The sequence below is a fragment of the Octodon degus genome, unplaced genomic scaffold (assembly GCF_000260255.1).
Source record: "Octodon degus isolate 3935 unplaced genomic scaffold, OctDeg1.0 scaffold00244, whole genome shotgun sequence".
NCBI classification, from domain to species: Eukaryota; Metazoa; Chordata; class Mammalia; order Rodentia; family Octodontidae; genus Octodon; species Octodon degus.
The window spans coordinates 2,297,911-2,306,083 of NW_004524820.1; the positions used below are offsets into that span (position 1 = coordinate 2,297,911).

The 8,173-nt window shown below is 37.9% G+C and overlaps 1 pseudogene; it reads left to right on the forward strand.

The window, feature by feature from the left end:
• Window positions 1-6,025: 6,025 nt before the first annotated feature.
• On the forward strand, window positions 6,026-6,438 carry LOC101590962 (annotated as a pseudogene).
• Window positions 6,439-8,173: the final 1,735 nt, after the last annotated feature.

Here is an 8,173-nt window from a genome sequence, read left to right on the forward strand (position 1 = left end):
GGCCCCTATTTTTAAGTTTTTGAGGAAACTCAATATCATTTTCTATAAAGGCAGTATCAATTTAAATTCCAGCCAGTAATAAACAAGGCTTCTCTTTTCTCCATACCATAGAAACTTGTTATCTCTTTTCTTTTTTAATGATAACTTTCCTTAGAAGTGTCAAGTAGTATATGCAACTGACATTTTCAATTTGCATTTCCTTCATGATTATTGGTGTTGACCACCTTTTCATATGCCTGTTGGCCATTGTTATGTTTATACTGAAAATAAGAATTAGGGATTTTTGCCTATCTTGAGAAATAAGTTTTTATTTTTAAAATGTCTTAACTATCGAGTTTCGTGAGCTACTTGTATAATTTGTGCATTAATCCTTTATCAGGCATGTGAATTACAGATTTTTTTTTGTTTGCAAGATTATCTCTACTTTTTTGTTGTTTTCTTTGTTATATAGAAGTTTTTTAGTTTCATATAGTTACAATTATTTATTTTTGCTTAGGTTGACTATGCTTTTTTTACGTATCCAAAATATCACTAGAAAGACCAACATCCGGTAGTTTTATTTCCCCTATGCTTTTGTTTAAAAGTTTTTCCATTTTGAGGTCTTACATTTACTTCTTGTGTATATTTTGAGGTATTTCTTGGGTATGGTATAATTAAGGGTCTGATTACTTTCTTTTGCAATGTAAATATACAATTTACCTGCACAATTGACTACAGAAACTATCTTTTCTCCTTGTTGTCTTTGTCAAAGTTTATTTGAGTGTGTCATGTGGATGTATTTCTTGGCTTTCTATTCTATCCCATTAGTCTATGTACCTGTATTTATTCCAGCACCAAGCTTTTTTGATTATGATAGCTTTGTGATATGAGAGAAGTGATGCCTCCAGTTATAACTTTTTCTTTAAGATTGCTTTGCCTATTCAGTCTCTTTGGGATTCTGCAACAATTTCAGATTTTTTCTATATTGTGAAAAATTACATTACAATTTTGATAAGTTTTCATTGAATCTATAGAGTTGCTGGATAAATGTGGTAAATTGAATGAAATAATTCATCAATTCATTTATTTGCATGTTCTATAATTTTTTATTTATAGATTAAAATTTGTTGTTTTAAATTATTTCCATTTAAACTTAAACTTTAGTATTATTTCTTTTCTTTCTTAAAAGAAAATAAAAATAGTAGAAGAATAACACATTAAAACAACAGGTAAATGGATGCAACTAGATACACAGTCGTAGGTCATTGTTTTGTCGCCCTAGGGTAAGAACTTCAAAGAGTAAATAAAATCCAAATGGTACAATAGAGGGGCCAGGGAGATGGCTTAGTAGAATAAGGCTTACCTGGCAAGTGCAAGAGCCTGAGTCCAATCCCTGGTTCTGCCAAAAACAACAAAAATAACAACAACAACAACAACAAAACCCCTAAAAGGTACACTACGTACTGTGAAAGGAAAAGAACCTGTTCAAATGAAAGGAACAACTTGGATGAGGGAAAGGAGAAAAGAATTGAAAGAAGTGAAAAATACATATTTATATATTTTTGTATATATACACAGGATAGCTTGGATAATTGTACTGCTGATTTCTACTGGCCTATAACTTCTATCAATGTACAATTTTCTGGGTTTTATTTTTTCCATGCAGGGAAAAATATACCTACTATGTAGCTTGAACTTGTAGTGATCCTCCTGTTTTCAGCCTCCAAAGCTGTTTTCAGCTTCCCAGATGCTGAGATTATGGGCATGCCTCATCACGTCCAGTCTCAGTCACCATCTCAGTGTGCCTCAGGGCAGGGTTGGCATACCACATCAGGGATCCAACACGCCTGGTCCCCATGTCTGCCTAAGTAGGTGCTTTAATCTGTTGAGCTATCTGGTTGGCCCTATAATTTTTATCATAGAAAATTTTCAGTTTCTTAGTTGTTTATTTTTAATTAATTTTTGTTAGTTTAAATAGAATTGCTTTCATAAGTTCATTTTTGGAATATATGGAAACAAAACTAATTTTTATATATTGGCTTTGTAGTCTACAGGGTGAACTTGTTTATTACATCTAACATTATGTTGGTTATTATGGGTTTCAACATATATAAGACAGCAAAATATAATTCTGCAAGATAAAATCTGCTATTGAAGCTAATTTTTGAAATGTTTAGTTCTACCATTGTATTCTCCAGCTTCAGAATTTTGGGTTGGTTTTTGTTGTTTTCTATTTCTTTATTAAAGTTTTTACTTTATTCATGCACTATTTTTCTAATCTTGCTTAGTCGTCACTCTGTGCTCTGGTATTTTACTCTTCTTTGTTACAACAACTCTCTTGCATACTTTGGAAGGAAATTCATAGTCATCTATTTCTTTGGGCTAGTAATAGATAATGTATAGATTTCCTTTGGTAATGACATACTTCTTTGATCTGTTTGAACGTGTATAGTTTCGCAGGGTTTTTTGTGTATGTGTATTTGTGTGTATGTGTGTGTGTACTCATATGAAGGAGCAAACACATTTTTCAGTGTTGAATGGCTGATTTTGTCAGGTAAACACCCTCCCTACTGGCTCCCTCAGGTGATGGATCTGACCGTATGACAGCAGGTGAGTGTCGTTATAGCCAAGCCATAGGGCTGTTCCTCAGTCTGTAACAGGGCCCAATGTGTATGGACCTGTTATAATGAGCTTAGATGACAATGAATTCTTTCAGACCTCTCAACAAATGTAATTGTTTCTGAGACTTTGGTCAATGTAGTTGGTTCTGGGACAGAATCTGGTTCAGGATCTTCAGCTGGGTGTGCAAAGTGGGGAACCTGTAATCACATCTGTGCTTACAGGTTCGATTCCCAAAACATCCCTGTCAGGTTTCCAGTGGTCACTTGGAAGACTCCTAGGTCTGTAGACTTGGCCCTAGACACTAGGTAGGAGGGTTTGGAGCAGAGTGGTGGGACTGCTTCAATACCTAATTCAGGCTTAAGGCAGTGGGATTTACACAGGTGCATCTCATTCTAGGTTGCAGGGTAGGCAGAAGTTCGCTGTTCTGTGGAAAGAATTAAATTGTTCAATGAAGCCTGAGCCAAATGTTATTCCACTTAAACAATATCTTGTAAATAGAAAGGAAAATAAAATGCATATGGGTATTGTTTGAGAAAGAGAATATTCAGCCTAGGATATAAGATTGTATATGAAAACTAGAGCTAGCAGTTGCTCTTGTTCTCTGTAAGCATAGCAAGACTGAATAGCTCTCACCTCCAGGTGTCAGTTCTTCATTACTGAGAGGTCTGCACAAAGAGTGAGAGAGTGGACTAAAGCAGTCAGCATGGCACCACTGTCCAGCAAAACATGGTCTTGGTCCCATATTTTATTCCCCACCCCATGACATTCCCCAGAGTGTAAGCAAACACACACTGTGGCTGTCCTGCTGCCATTCTTTGTGCCTACATCTTAGACAGGGGAGTCCCACCACTGGCCACACTGACTCTTGGTCCTGAGAAAACTGCTGATCACTGTATTCAATTCATGTCCTCTCACCACACATTAGCTCCTGCTTCGGCAGGCAATCTGAGCACCTGCCCAGAGGCCTGCTCCTTGGATCTCTTTGTGCTTCAGGTAGTTACTAACAGTAGCATTCATTTCATAATTGTTTATTGTTTATGTAACTGTTTCTGTTCTAGTCTCTTGGAGTAACAAAATAAGGCATCTTTTCCTTATTTGTGAACCATACATACATACAGAGATAGATAGATAGATAGATAGATAGAGAGACAGAGAGGCAGAGACAAAGAGAGACCAAAGAAAGAAAAACCAATAATCCATTTCATGAAGATACTGGACATCCTTTCAACACTAAAGAAGGAAATAAATTCTCATTGTGAAGACATTGCTTTAGTTAATTATTGGTTTTCTCATTTAAATTTAAAACTGTAGGTTTGTATAATACAGAAGCAGGAAAAAAACCATTTTTTTACAGTCCTGTCCTCAAACCATCTTTTCTAAGATGAAGTATGTAAAATGTAATTGCTCAGCACCAGTAGAGATACCAAGTCTCTTCAGCCTCCGGTACTGGTGTATATCTTGTGCTTGAACATCTAGCACTCAAGAGAGCTCAATGGGCCAACAGACAATCCCAGCTGAAGCTCTGTAAGCCTTTTTACAGTTACCCCCAGGGGTAACTGTATGTAATGCCACCCCAAAGGCATTTATGAATTGGTTACAGTGGAAGTGTTTGCCTGTGGCATCTTGCCAAGACCCTATTAGAAGTCTCTCAGAAGAGCTTGACAACAAATAGTATAAAGACTGTAAAAGATGACTATGATCTGTCATTAAAAGAATCTACAATGGACCAGACATTATTTTCTTCATCATAGATGAAAATGCAAATGTCCACAAATGCAAGCTCCTTTGTTGGTACAATCTACCATGCACTGACTGCCCATGCAGTGAGGATGTTTGTAGTCTTCTCAACTCTTCCTTGAGATGTTGGTAAATTAAATGTCTATGCATCTGCTATAAATTTGATGTTCTACTCATCAATTCTTCCTTTAATGCAGGATCTTTTATTAAACAATTTGCTTAACCACTAAGAAAAGATTATCTTCTGAGGCTGGCACAAGTTTTTAGAATCAAACTCATCCTATTTGCAATAAGCAGTCTGAATCTGAGCACTTAACAACTTGATACAGTACTGCTTAAAAAATGAGAGGAAGGAATATTTCCTTATAGTAGCTGATGGAGAGTTTAAATGCATGCAAGGAGCCAAGATAGTACTAAAGAACAAAAAATTAGGATGGAGTGGTACTCAAATGAATTAATATAAAAGTTTTGACTAAAGCATTCCTCTCATCTTCAACCCTATTTTACAAGAGATTATAACTATAAATTAAAAGAGGTTTTAAACTTAAAAGAGGTAATAATAACATTTTTATATTGCTGTGCAGAATACATCAAGAAAATATGCACCTTCATGAAATGGCAGTCATACAGATGTTTTAAGAAGAGATAGAATAAATCTTCTTGAGGGAATCACAAAGTATGATTCTCATTTGTATTATGAGAATGATTTTAGGCACAAAATAGTTCCACCTTCTGTTGTAAATTTCAAGTTTGAAATAGTGTTACCAAAAAGCAGAAAAAAATAGTCAATATGTATGTAGGGAAGGAGGTAATAAGACTGAGACAGCAATGAAAATATTTAAGAAAGAAGAGCCTGACTCATTTGAAAGCTTTTTATAGTACAGAAAATTTTCCTACAAATGACTGAAAGTTATCCTTCTTTATGGCAGAGTAGTTTTCCATTGTACATAAGTACCACATTTTCTTTATTCATCTGTTAATGAACATGTAGGATGTGTCTAAAATTTAGCTATTATGAGTTGTGTGGCTACAGATGTAGCTATGTATGTATTACAGTAACATGATACCTTTAACTCTTTTGGGAAGATACCTAGAAGAACAGCTTGTTTGGGTAAAATTTCTATTTTAAGGAATATTTTTGGTGGAATTTCCAAACTGCTTTTTTGTTGTTGTTGTTTCAGTGCGTTTAGTATAAGGTCTACAGGGTCTACAGTGTCTTACTTCATCGATTCGACTCATAGTGATCCTCCTGTTTTCAGACTCCCAAGCGCTGAGATTACAGGCTCACCTTACTACGTTCAGTCTCAGCTGCCATCTCAGCACACCCCAGGGAGTACAGGGGGCTGGGGAGGTGGCAGGGCTTGCGATGCCGGGGATCAAACCCCAGCCACTGCACTCTGCCTCAAATTGATATTCATGGTGGTTATACCAGTCTACATTCTCACCAACACTATAGAAAGTATCATTTTCCACTGCGTCCTCACTGGCAGTTGTTATTATTTGATCTACTGACGATGGCTTCATTCATGTATTCTTTCAGTCATTTACTTAACTTCCAATCAGGTGTATTCGAAAATGGAAGCTATTGTGTGTTTGTATTGAGCAGTGTCTCAGTTACTCTTCTCTTGTTGGGACAAATGCCTGACACTCAAAATTAGGAAAGGAGCACTCTGGCCCTCACACCAGCAGGATGGGCAAATGTCATGGCCTCTGTAGTGCCAGGAAGCTCTACAGTCACCGGAGGGACCAGAATTGGCACGACAAACAACCCAAGAAGGCCCATCTGGGCACAGCCCTGAAGGACAACCCCATTGGCGGTGCTTCTTATGCTGGGAAAAAGTAAGGGTTGAGGCCAAGCAGTCCAATTCTGTCATCAGGAAGTGCATCCGAGTCCAGATGATCAACAATGGCAAGAAAATCACAGCTTTTGTCACCAAGGATGGGTACTTAAACTTCATTGAGGAAAATGATGAAGTGCTGTGTGCTGGATTTGGTCAAAAAGGTCATGCCATTGGTGACATTCCTGGAGTCCACTTTAAGGTTGTTAAAGTAGCTAGTGTCTCTCTTTTGCCTCTCTACAAAGGCAAGAAGGAAAGACCAAGAAAATAAATTTTGATGGTGAAAAGAAATTAGTAATAAATTTTCATATTGCAAAAAAAAAAATTAGGGAAGGAAAGTTTTATTTAGCTCATGGTTACTGGAGGTCTTACTCCATACTCAGCTGGCTCCAAGACAAAGCAGCACATGGCTGAGAGCAAGCTTTCATGATAGTGGCAAAGAACAGAGAACAAGGGAGGAGTAGTGGCAATGATGGCTACAGAGAGAAGTCTGTCTCCCTTAAGTTGCATTTAACACTATCCGCCCCAGAATGGGCATAGCGCTCACACCCATAATCTCAGTGGATCATGAGTTAATCTCAAACTCTAGAAGTCTGCCCCATGACTTCATGAGGCTTTAGGGGGATGGCTAGACATAAAGCATAACAGGCAGACTTCTATCTCTATGGAAAAAATCCTCTAATATAATCAACATGTAATAAGAAACATTTATTTTTGCCTCAACTTTCAGTCGGTGGTCACTTGGTTTTCCTGTGCTGGACCTGTGGGAAGATGAAATATCACAGGGGGGAGTGAGCAGTAGAATGAATCTGCTCACTTATGGCAGTCAGCAAATGAAAAGAAAGGGGCTGGGATCCCAATATCTGCTGACAGATGTATCCTCCATGACCTTACTTTCATCCACTCTATCCCACCCCCTTAAATTCCCACTGCTTCCCAATAGTGTCATAGATTAACACACGTGTCTTTGGGGGTGCTCCAGATCCAATCCATTGCAGTGTCCAATTTAATTCCTGAGAATTGTGTTTTTGAATGAGGAGGCCAACCAGTCCTCCACCTCACATTTCCCAGTTGTCTTTGGTGTAATGTAAGGTGCTGTGGTAACCCAGAGCTATCATTTCCATCCCAATTTTGTCTTCTGGCTCTGCTCACATCTCTGGATTCTCCTTCCTCTACTCTTTTGTGCTTCTTCTCTTGGGTCCATGTTCCATGGAAAACAAACTATGCTGTAATATTCTTTTCACCACAGGATACTTGTTTTATTTTGGCATGCTTAAATTAAGATTAAATCTTAATTTTTATCTAAAATACTGACTTTCCAGGAGCAAAGATTATGATGTCTATGGTATCAGGAGATGGTTAAGTCTACTTTTGTACATGTTCCAAGGCAGCGTCTGGATTCTGTAACATTTTCTCTCTGCCTGGGTTTATGGTTTATGGCATTTTTGTCTACCACTCAGTTAAATGTAATCTCATTATCTTTTTCTAGTTGCTGTTTTACATTCATTGCCACCCTGAATACATCTGTCCTTTATTTCCTATGATTTACCAGCAATTTAGGTGACTTTAACATCCAGGCTCATGACCTTGATTCTTAGACCCTTTGCCTTTTTATGTCCTTTCTCTGGTATGTTTTAGAAATGGGCTTTTCAGGAGGGAAAACTTGAGTGCTACCTACTTTCTCTGGGACAAAGTTTTTGAAAACTTTGAAAAACAATAGCTTGGGGTGGAACAGAAGTGAGGGAGGGGAGAGGACAGGGAAATCATAAGGTAACTGACAAGGGAGAAGAAACCAGGCTTCAGAGGGAGGAGAAACTGTTGTGAGAAGTGAGGCAAAGTGACACTAACAACTGCTTTGCTCTTGGAGGACAAGAGAGCTGCCCTGGGACTAGGACAACCTTATATAGTAAGACACAATAGGAAGAAAGTAACACACTGCTTCTGGGTGGGTCTCCAGAGTCCACAGTGGGTGGGAGACTGTGGTGTGTGTCCTAGAG